The following is a 9,582-nucleotide window of genomic DNA, read 5'->3' as shown; positions in this document are numbered from 1 at the left end:
CTCTCTCTCTCTCTCACTGTCAAATGATGACTGCGCCACTGATGTACAGGGAGCTCCGCTGACAGTCGAGGAGGGGCTTGGGGGGAGAGAGAGAGGAGGGGGCTGGGGGAGAGAGACGGGGGGCTGGGGGAGAGAGAGGAGGGGCTGGGGGAGAGAGAGACGGGGGGCTGGGGGGAGAGAGAGGAGGGGCTGGGGGGAGAGAGACGGGGGGCTGGGGGAGAGAAAGGAGGGGCTGGGGGAGAGAGAGACGGGGGGCTGGGGGGGGAGAGGAGGGGCTGCGAGAGAGAGAGGAGGGGCTGGGGGAGAGAGAGAGGAGGGGCTGGGGGAGAGAGAGGAGGGGCTGGGGAGAGAGAGAGAGAGGGGGGCTGGGGGAGAGAGAGACGAGGGGCTGGGGGAGAGAGAGAGGAGGGGCTGGGGGGGAGAGAGAGGAGGGGCTGGGGAGAGAGAGAGAGGAGGGGCTGGGGGAGAGAGAGACGAGGGGCTGGGGGGGAGAGAGAGAGGAGGGGCTGGGGAGAGAGAGAGAGGAGGGGCTGGGGGAGAGAGACGAGGGGCTGGGGGGGAGAGAGAGAGGAGGGGCTGGGGGAGAGAGAGGAGGGGCTGGGGGAGAGAGAAAGAAGAGGGGCTGGGGGGAGAGAGAGGAGGGGCTGGGGGGAGAGAGAGGAGGGGCTGGGGGGAGAGAGAGGAGGGGCTGGGGGAGAGAGAGAGGAGGGGCTGGGGAGAGAGAGAGAGGAGGGGCTGGGGAGAGAGAGGAGGGGCTGGGGGAGAGAGAGAGAGGAGGGGCTGGGGGAGAGAGAGAGGAGGGTGGCTGGGGGGAGAGAGAGAGGAGGGGCTGGGGGGAGAGAGAGGAGGGCTGGGGGAGAGAGAGGAGGGGCTGGGGGAGAGAGAGAGGAGGGGCTGGGGGAGAGAGAGAGGAGGGGCTGGGGAGAGAGAGAGGAGGGGCTGGGGGGGGGGAGAGAGGAGGGGCTGGGGAGAGAGAGAGGAGGGGCTGGGGGAGAGAGAGGAGGGGCTGGGGGAGAGAGAGGAGGGCCTGGGGGAGGAGAGAGAGAGGAGGGGCTGGGGGAGAGAGAGAGAGGAGGGGCTGGGGGGAGAGAGAGGAGGGGCTGGGGGGAGAGAGAGGAGGGGCTGGGGGAGAGAGAGAGGAGGGGAGCTGGGGGGAGAGAGAGGAGGGGCTGGGGGAGAGAGAGGAGGGCTGGGGGAGATGAGAGGAGGGGCTGGGGGGAGAGAGAGAGGGGCTGGAGGAGAGAGAGGAGGGGCTGGGGGAGAGAGAGAGGAGGGGCTGGGGGGGGGGAGAGAGGAGGGGCTGGGGAGAGAGAGAGGAGGGGCTGGGGGAGAGAGAGGAGGGGCTGGGGGAGAGAGAGGAGGGGGCTGGGGAGAGAGAGAGAGGAGGGGCTGGGGGAGAGAGAGAGAGGAGGGGCTGGGGGGAGAGAGAGGAGGGGGCTGGGGGGAGAGAGGAGGAGGGGCTGGGGGAGAGAGAGAGGAGGGGCTGGGGGGAGAGAGAGGAGGGGCTGGGGGAGAGAGAGGAGGGGCTGGGGGAGAGAGAGGAGGGGCTGGGGGGAGAGAGAGGAGGGGCTGGAGGAGAGAGAGGAGGGGCTGGGGGGAGAGAGAGAGGAGGGGCTGGGGGGGAGAGAGAGGAGGGGCTGGGGGGAGAGAGAGGAGGGGCTGGGGGGAGAGAGAGGAGGGGCTGGGGGGAGAGAGAGGAGGGGCCTGGGGGGAGAGAGAGGAGGGGCTGGGGGAGAGAGAGAGGAGGGGCTGGGGGAGAGAGAGGAGGGGCTGGGGGGAGAGAGAGAGGGGCTGGGGGAGAGAGAGGAGGGGCTGGGGGAGAGAGAGAGGAGGGGCTGGGGGAGAGAGAGGAGGGGGCTGGGGGGGAGAGAGAGGAGGGGCTGGGGAGAGAGAGAGGAGGGGCTGGGGGAGAGAGAGGAGGGCGTGGGGGAGAGAGAGAGGGAGGGGCTGGGGGGGAGAGAGAGAGGAGGGGCTGGGGGGAGAGAGGAGGGGCTGGAGGAGAGAGAGGAGGGGCTGGGAGAGAGAGAGGAGGGCTGGGGAGAGAGAGGAGGGCTGGGGGAGAGAGAGGAGGGGCTGGGGGAGAGAGAGAGAGGAGGGCTGGGGGAGAGAGAGAGAGGAGGGCTGGGGGAGAGAGAGACGAGGGGCTGGGGGAGAGAGAGGAGGGGCTGGGGGGAGAGAGAGGAGGGGCTGGGGGGGGGAGAGAGGAGGGGCTGGGGGGAGAGAGAGGAGGGGCTGGGGGGGAGAGAGGAGGGGCTGGGGGGAGAGAGAGGAGGGGCTGGGGGGAGAGAGAGGAGGGGCTGGGGGAGAGAGAGACAGGGGGAGGTCTGTCAGGTACAGCTGCAGGCAGCTTGTGGTTGACTCTCTCTCTCTCTCTCTTTCTTGCATCACGTCTCCTTGATTCAAAGTCAGTGGCAACAGCAGCTGTTTACCCCCCCCCCCCCCCCTCCCCCCCCCTTCCCCCCCCCCCCCCACTTTAACACTGCATGGGGCCGTCAGCTGGGCTCCGGACACACTGGAAGGAGGGGACATCATCTATTTGCATTTGTATTCACAGCCAAGTGCAGAATAATGTACCTCATATGTCAATTATGTCTTTATACATTTTTTTGCTCTGGCCAAAATGGGAATTCAGTGATCAGTATAGCCACTGTTGTCAACATTAAAATGTTCAGTTGTCAGAATTCTAATCTTGCAACAAATACAAGTATATAATGTATAACACTGATTGAGGTATATACGGTACCCGTGATAAAAGCAGAGAATCCATGTGATGTCATTTCACAGAGATACCTGCACCGAACCAGAGGTGCAGCAGGGCACCATCATCACACGCAAGGAGGGAAATATCTGTCTCACGCATGAAAGGCCAGTCTCGTTCATTTCCCTAGATGCAAATGAGCGCTGCGAGCAGAGAAATGAAGGCAAAATGCCTGCTCGCATGGCCGACAGCGCTGGTGTGGAAAATGTTGTGTTGACTGCCTCGGTGCTAGGGACTATAGCACAGTCTCTCAGTGTGTGCCATTGAGGGGAGGGGGGGGGGGGGTATGTGTGTGTGTGTGTGGATTTCCCTTTCATAAGAGCCTTGGCATCGAAAGGGGGTTCCTCTCAAAATCTGTGTAATCAGAAGAGCTCTAGTATTTTTAAATTGGGCTTTTTGTGTCACACAGACTTCCGTTGTTTGTTCAGACAAACAGACACACGCACGCACGCACGCACGCACGCACGCACGCACGCACGCACGCACGCACGCACGCACGCACGCACGCACGCACGCACGCACGCACGCACGCACGCTACGCACGCACGCACGCACGCACCGCACGCACGCACGCACACACACCACACACACACACACACACACACACACACACCACACACACACACACACACACACACACACACACACACACACACACACACACACACACACACACACACACACACACACACACACACACACACACACACACACACACACACACACACACCACACACACACACACACACACACACACACACACACACATGCCAAAGAGTCTCTAATATATCCACATACACACACACATGCCAAAGAGTTCAATATATATATTAATATATATATATATACACACACACATGCCAAAGAGTTCTAATATATATATATATGTAGGAATGCGGTAATGCTAGTGAAAACGGAGCCGTGTTCCGATGCAAAAATCGAATGGGGTTATAACTGCCGTCTTGGGGATGTCCTGAGGGCTAACCGGCACCTGGTGGTATCCTCTCACCAGATCCACCTTCGGAAAAACAGACGCGCCAGCTAGGTGGGCTGAAAAATCTTGTATGTGTGGAACCGGGGTAACGATCAGGTGTAGTGGCGTCATTAAGGCGCCGGTATGTCGCCACACGACGCCAGCCGCCGTTAGCCTTTGGAACGAGATGGAGAGGCGAGGCTCAAGGACTGTCGGAACGACGAACGATGCCCAGTGCCTCCATGGAGGCAAACTCATTCTTAGCGATGGTGAGCTTGTGTGGGTCGAGACGACGAGCCCTAGCATGTACTGGTGGGCCTTCCATGGAGATGTAATGAACGCCACATAAGGCTAGAATGCCGTGAATTATGTCCCAGTAGCCACTACATATACATAATATATATATATATTAGTGCTGTCAAACGATTAAAATATTTAACTCGATTAATCGCATGATTGTCCATAGTTAACTCGCGATTAATCGCAAATTAATCGCATTTTTATTTTTTTATTTTTTTTACCTAAAAACAGATCTTTTTCAAGTTCCAAGTTTTAATACTCTTATCAACATGCGAGTCAACAAATGCTTGCTTTGTGCAGCCATTTAACACAAAAGGATGACCCTCATGCATTGCAAATTTGCATCAAATTCAAAACAGAGTGATGCACAAAATAACTTAAAAGAAAATAATAATTTAAAACAATGAATAAAGTGTGCATGAAATAATAGGGGAAAGAAAACGTTAGGAACTTGTTACATTCACACACACAATGGCTGATTAATCACACACCCCCCTCTCTCCCTCACACACACTCTCCCAGCTCTCTTTCTCTCTTGCCCCTTCCTCATCTCTCTCACCCCCCTCTCTCTCTATATCTCACACACACACACACACACACACACACACACACACACACACACACACACACACACACACACACACACACACACACACACTTCAGAAACAACATAGTATCAATGAGAGCATCAATAATACACCTGAGAGAAGTCTAGTAAAAAAAAAAAAAAATGTTTTTAGTTAATCTTGAGTTAAAGAAATTAGTGACATTAATAGAATCGGGAGTTAACGCGTTAATATCGGGTTAACTTTGACAGCCTTAATATATATTAACCCTTAATAGGGTTCTAATATATTGTGGCAGATATCACCCCCCCCCCTCTCATGGATATGTGAAGGACGAGAGATATTATTGCCACGGAAGGAGTGGAAACAATTAGGTAGCTGATTAGTACTGATAGAACACACCTGTGTATCATTAGTTCACCCACATCTCACGTGCACACACCCCAGACACGCACACTACAAATACACTAGGTTAGTGAGAGATGAGTTGAGTGGAGGTGAGGTTGGAGTTGTTACATTGAGAGAGAGAGAGAGATTGTTGTGTACGGAGTTTTGTGAGGTGAGAGGTACAGTAGTGAGAGGAGAGGTGAAGGCGAGAAGGTGGTCATTGTGTACTGGACCCTGGACTGGCTGAGAAACCCCCTTGTGTACTGACCCTGGACCGGACGACTACTCTGAGTATTGAACAATCCCTTTTTTTGTACGAGAGCCTGTTTTGTGTTTTTGCCCATCGAACTGAATTCTGCCCATAATCAATAAATATTCTTATTGATTGATATTGCACTTGTGTGGACATTTGAATCTGTTTGTTTTTTAACCGTGGCGAGTCTGAATACCACCAGGCTCGTTACAATATCCACACACACGTGACAAAGAGTTCTAATATATACACACACACATGCCAAAGAGTTCTAATATATATACACACACACACATGCCAAAGAGTTCTAATATATACAGGGGGGAGTACATCATGTCAGATATAATAAGTTGTGCTGCTTGTGCATCAGCTACAGTGGTGACAGCTGGACTGAGAGTGTGTGAATGGGAGTGAGGAGGGGGCGACAGTGGCTCAGGAGGTAGAGCAGTCGTCTGGCAAAGGTTCCCGGTTCGATTCCCGCTCCTCCCGGGCAGCGTGTCGATGTGTCCTTGAGCAAGACACTTAACCCCTAATTGCATGGTTGCCTCCACATGCATGGTTGTGTGAATTAATGGGTCAAATGTGAGTACCAAATTGTAAAGCGCTTTGGATAAAAGCTGCTATATAAAAAAGAAGCCATTTATTTACCAGGAGGAGAGGAGCCTGTGGTTGTAGCCTGCTTTAGCAACTTTTTTTTTTGGATCCACTTTTTCTCCTCTTTTTCAATTTTTCTCCCATCCCAATTTCGCTGTGCCAATTCTCCCCTCCCCTGTCTTGAACGTTGCTCGCATATGCCCCCCACTGGCCGGTTGTAGGGAGGATAGAAGCCTTGCATCACATGTACCCTCCGATACACAAGGAGGCAGCCTGTCACATCTTTTCACCTGCCAGCGCGGACTCTCAGTGGCGGGGTGTAACGTGTGGGAGGCTCACACTACCCCCGCCATTTCCTGTCTCTGCTGTGCAGGCGCCCCCAACCGACCTGTAGGAGTCGCTGTCCACAACGTCCAGATTACCACCCATCGACTCCCCTCCCGCTGACTCTGCCAATTGAGTCAGTATGACGGCCGGCCCAAGCCGGAGGCAACGCTGACAGCTGGAGTCGAACCCGGTGTCTCTTGCGTTGGTGACCAGCACAATGTCCGCTGCACCACCCAGCCGCCCTCTGCTTTAGCTACTTTGTACTTATCTGCTGGCCATTTATGGAGGAGAGCTCCAGTGTGTGTTTTTTTTCTTCTTTTTTTACCATCTTTGGGCCTGACTATTGTTGACACAACAACAAAAGACATATCAGCCTTTAGCTTTAGCTGCTCCTGCGGGCTCCAAAGACCATCAGAGAGAAGACAACATGTTGATTGATTGAAAACTTTATTAATAACAGATTGCAGAATGGGTACAATACACTAGTACGGTTCAATACACACAATTGTTAAGGGGCTGCAGACCAGAGAAAGACTTTCGTCTTGTTTACATCAGGGTCCCCCATTTTCAATTCCTATAATGACATGGCACGTTCATGATCCCAGTACTGGAACGTAGCCTGCTGCTGCAGAAGCTGCCGCCACCCTCTGTGTTAGTTAGGTCTGGAAGTTTTATGCAAAGCTGGAGAGAGGTATAAATAAAGTTTTTGCGTGAGAGAGAGAGAGAGAGAGAGAGAGAGAGAGAGAGAGAGAGAGAGAGAGAGAGAGAGAGAGAGAGGGGACCAGCTGTGACCGAGCGAGGAGGACAGAATTGGAGCACCTTGTTCCCTTTATACACTTGTCTCTCTCCCAAAGAAGTCCCAGGCCGCCGCTGCCTGCGCCGCGGTCTCTCCAACAAGTGGACCCATTTCATCCTCCGCATACTGCAGGGAGCCGGTGCCGGCGCTGCTGCTGCTGCTGCAGTCACCTCTCGTGGATGATGAGCTAAACGAAAGATGAATGTGGAACACGCACAGTTCCTCCTCTCACACACCTACTAGTCTTACCTAACCCCACGCGCCCAACGGGCGAAGTGCATTATGGGTAGACCGTGCATGGTGCTTGTTAGACTGACGGGGGTTTTTAGGGGGTTCGATTCCCACTGGGGGGGGAGGGGGGGCAATCATATAACATAACATGTGTGCACTAGTCGTAGGTAACCATGCATTTAAGGCATTTGGGATACAAGTGACAAATGACATACTTCATTTATGTCATGTTTGTTATCTGTATATATCTGTATGTTGCATAATATGTCATACATCATGATGAATTGAAAATGGGGGACCCTGATGTAAACAAGACGAAAGTCTTTCTCTGGTCTGCATCCCCTTAACAATTGTGTGTATTGAGCTGTACTGCACTGTACCCATTCTGCAATCTCTTAATACATTTTTCAATCAATCAATCAATCAATCCACAGAATGGCGTTTGTTGCGTTGTCTTCCATCAGCGAACGCAAGGGTTTTCCTTTTGGGGGGGGGGGGGGGGGGGTTTCCTAATTCTGCTAATGAAAAAAAGTATGTATTTATTTATTTATTTATTTATTGTAGCAGCTGTGTGATGCGTGACCTAGCAAAAGGATGATGAGGGAACGTAACACTCCACTCACACTCAGGGACGTGCACAGGATTTTAGAGGGGAAGGTGCTCAAAGGCTGAAAAGGGCACTATACCTGTGTGTCAGTGGCGGCTGCTGACCAATTTATTTTGGTGAAGCACAAATTATTATATTATATTATATTTATAAAACATCCCCCAATGTGTGTGTCAGTAGTGGCTGGTGAGTTCAAAAATTGGGGAGGACGGGAGAGATAAAAATAATTTAATAAAGAAGTACAGACACAGTGTGGTTATGAAGACAGCAGACAGACACTACAGTTAAAGACAACAGACACTAGTAATAAATACCTTGGAGTAACTCTTGACACACACCTCACTCACACACATCACAACAATAGCTTAGTCAAGAAGGCAAATCAAAAACTATTTGTTTACAGCAAGATCAGACCATTTCTCATCCTCACTGTTTCAAACACATCTACATGCAATTTTTTTGCAATTTCATGCAAAAAGAGCGTATAAAATGCATGGTAAATGTCCATCCTGGACTCACCACTGTACTGCACTCTCACTCACACTTCCCTGCTACAACCTTTCAGAACTACACAAAAAATCTAGCCACTAAGTTCTATTTTATGCTCAGAAATAACACTTCCCCAACACTCACAGCTTTACTGCCAAGACACAATAGGCTACAAGTCAAGAAGTATCACCACATCAATCCCACATGCACTCATTCCAGTACCGGCGTACACAAATAATTATGGACATTCTTCCACACAAACAGCAAAATCTGGAACAAGATCCCATTCCACATCAGAGCAATAACCTCCATCTCACACTTCAAACAGGCCTACAAACAACATCTGATGCTAGAAAACCTCTGCACTCACTGTCATTTAGCACAGACCCAATAGCATTGCACATGATAAACACAACGGCCACAGCGGGCCAACAAATCGCAGCAGCTATTTACAATGCAATACACAAATATACAAAATAATGCTCAAAATATGCACACTTCCTACCTTATTTGTACATAAAGTCCATCCTCCGATCATTCTTTGTGAATTCTGCGATGACTTTGTCATAAAAGCTGTCGGATGTCTTCATTCTAATCTGTGCAGCATCTGTGCAGTCAAACGCTGCTGTCCGACAACAAGTTCGGGAGTTGGACGTCCTCTTGCAATAATAATCCTTTTCTCTTCAAAAGTCATAATTGCATGCTTGAGCAGCGCTGGTCTCCTCCATCGTAAGTCCGGTCTCCTCCGTAAACTGGATGCTTGCAGACTGCAGAGGGGAATTCCTCGCGTCACGCACTCGCATAATGCCCATATATGGACCAAATTGCCAACTAAGATAGTCTCGAAATGTCCGCAGAAAGCAGTAGCACTCACTCACCAAAGCTGTGTGCTGCTCACATGAAGAGGAAGGCAGCACAGCGGTTCTTCCTCTGGGCGAACGTTTCGATGACTTTGGGAACAAAAATTGAGAAAGACAGGACAGGAGCTTACTAAACTACTAGCTTGCTAAGCTAGTAGCTAGCTACAACAAGTTAGCTTACAGAGTCCAAGACGGCACATTCACGTGAACTACACTACTGTCTTCAACTGAGATAAAAATATATATATCATCAAACAATGCAGTGCACAATAAGTTGATGAAGTCCAACAATTGAATAAAGATCTTAAAATATGAATGATTATATTAGGCAAATGAATCTCTTCTTTTCTATGTCAGTCTCTTTCAAGGCAAATTGCACACAGTCAATAGGGTCCAGCCGCAGCGCAGTCTCATTAGCTGGCGCCAATCTCTGATTGGATC

This window comes from Notolepis coatsorum (assembly GCF_963971535.1).
Source record: "Notolepis coatsorum genome assembly, chromosome: 8".
In the NCBI taxonomy this organism is placed as follows: Eukaryota; Metazoa; Chordata; class Actinopteri; order Aulopiformes; family Paralepididae; genus Notolepis; species Notolepis coatsorum.
Note: the sequence above shows the minus strand (reverse complement) of the source record.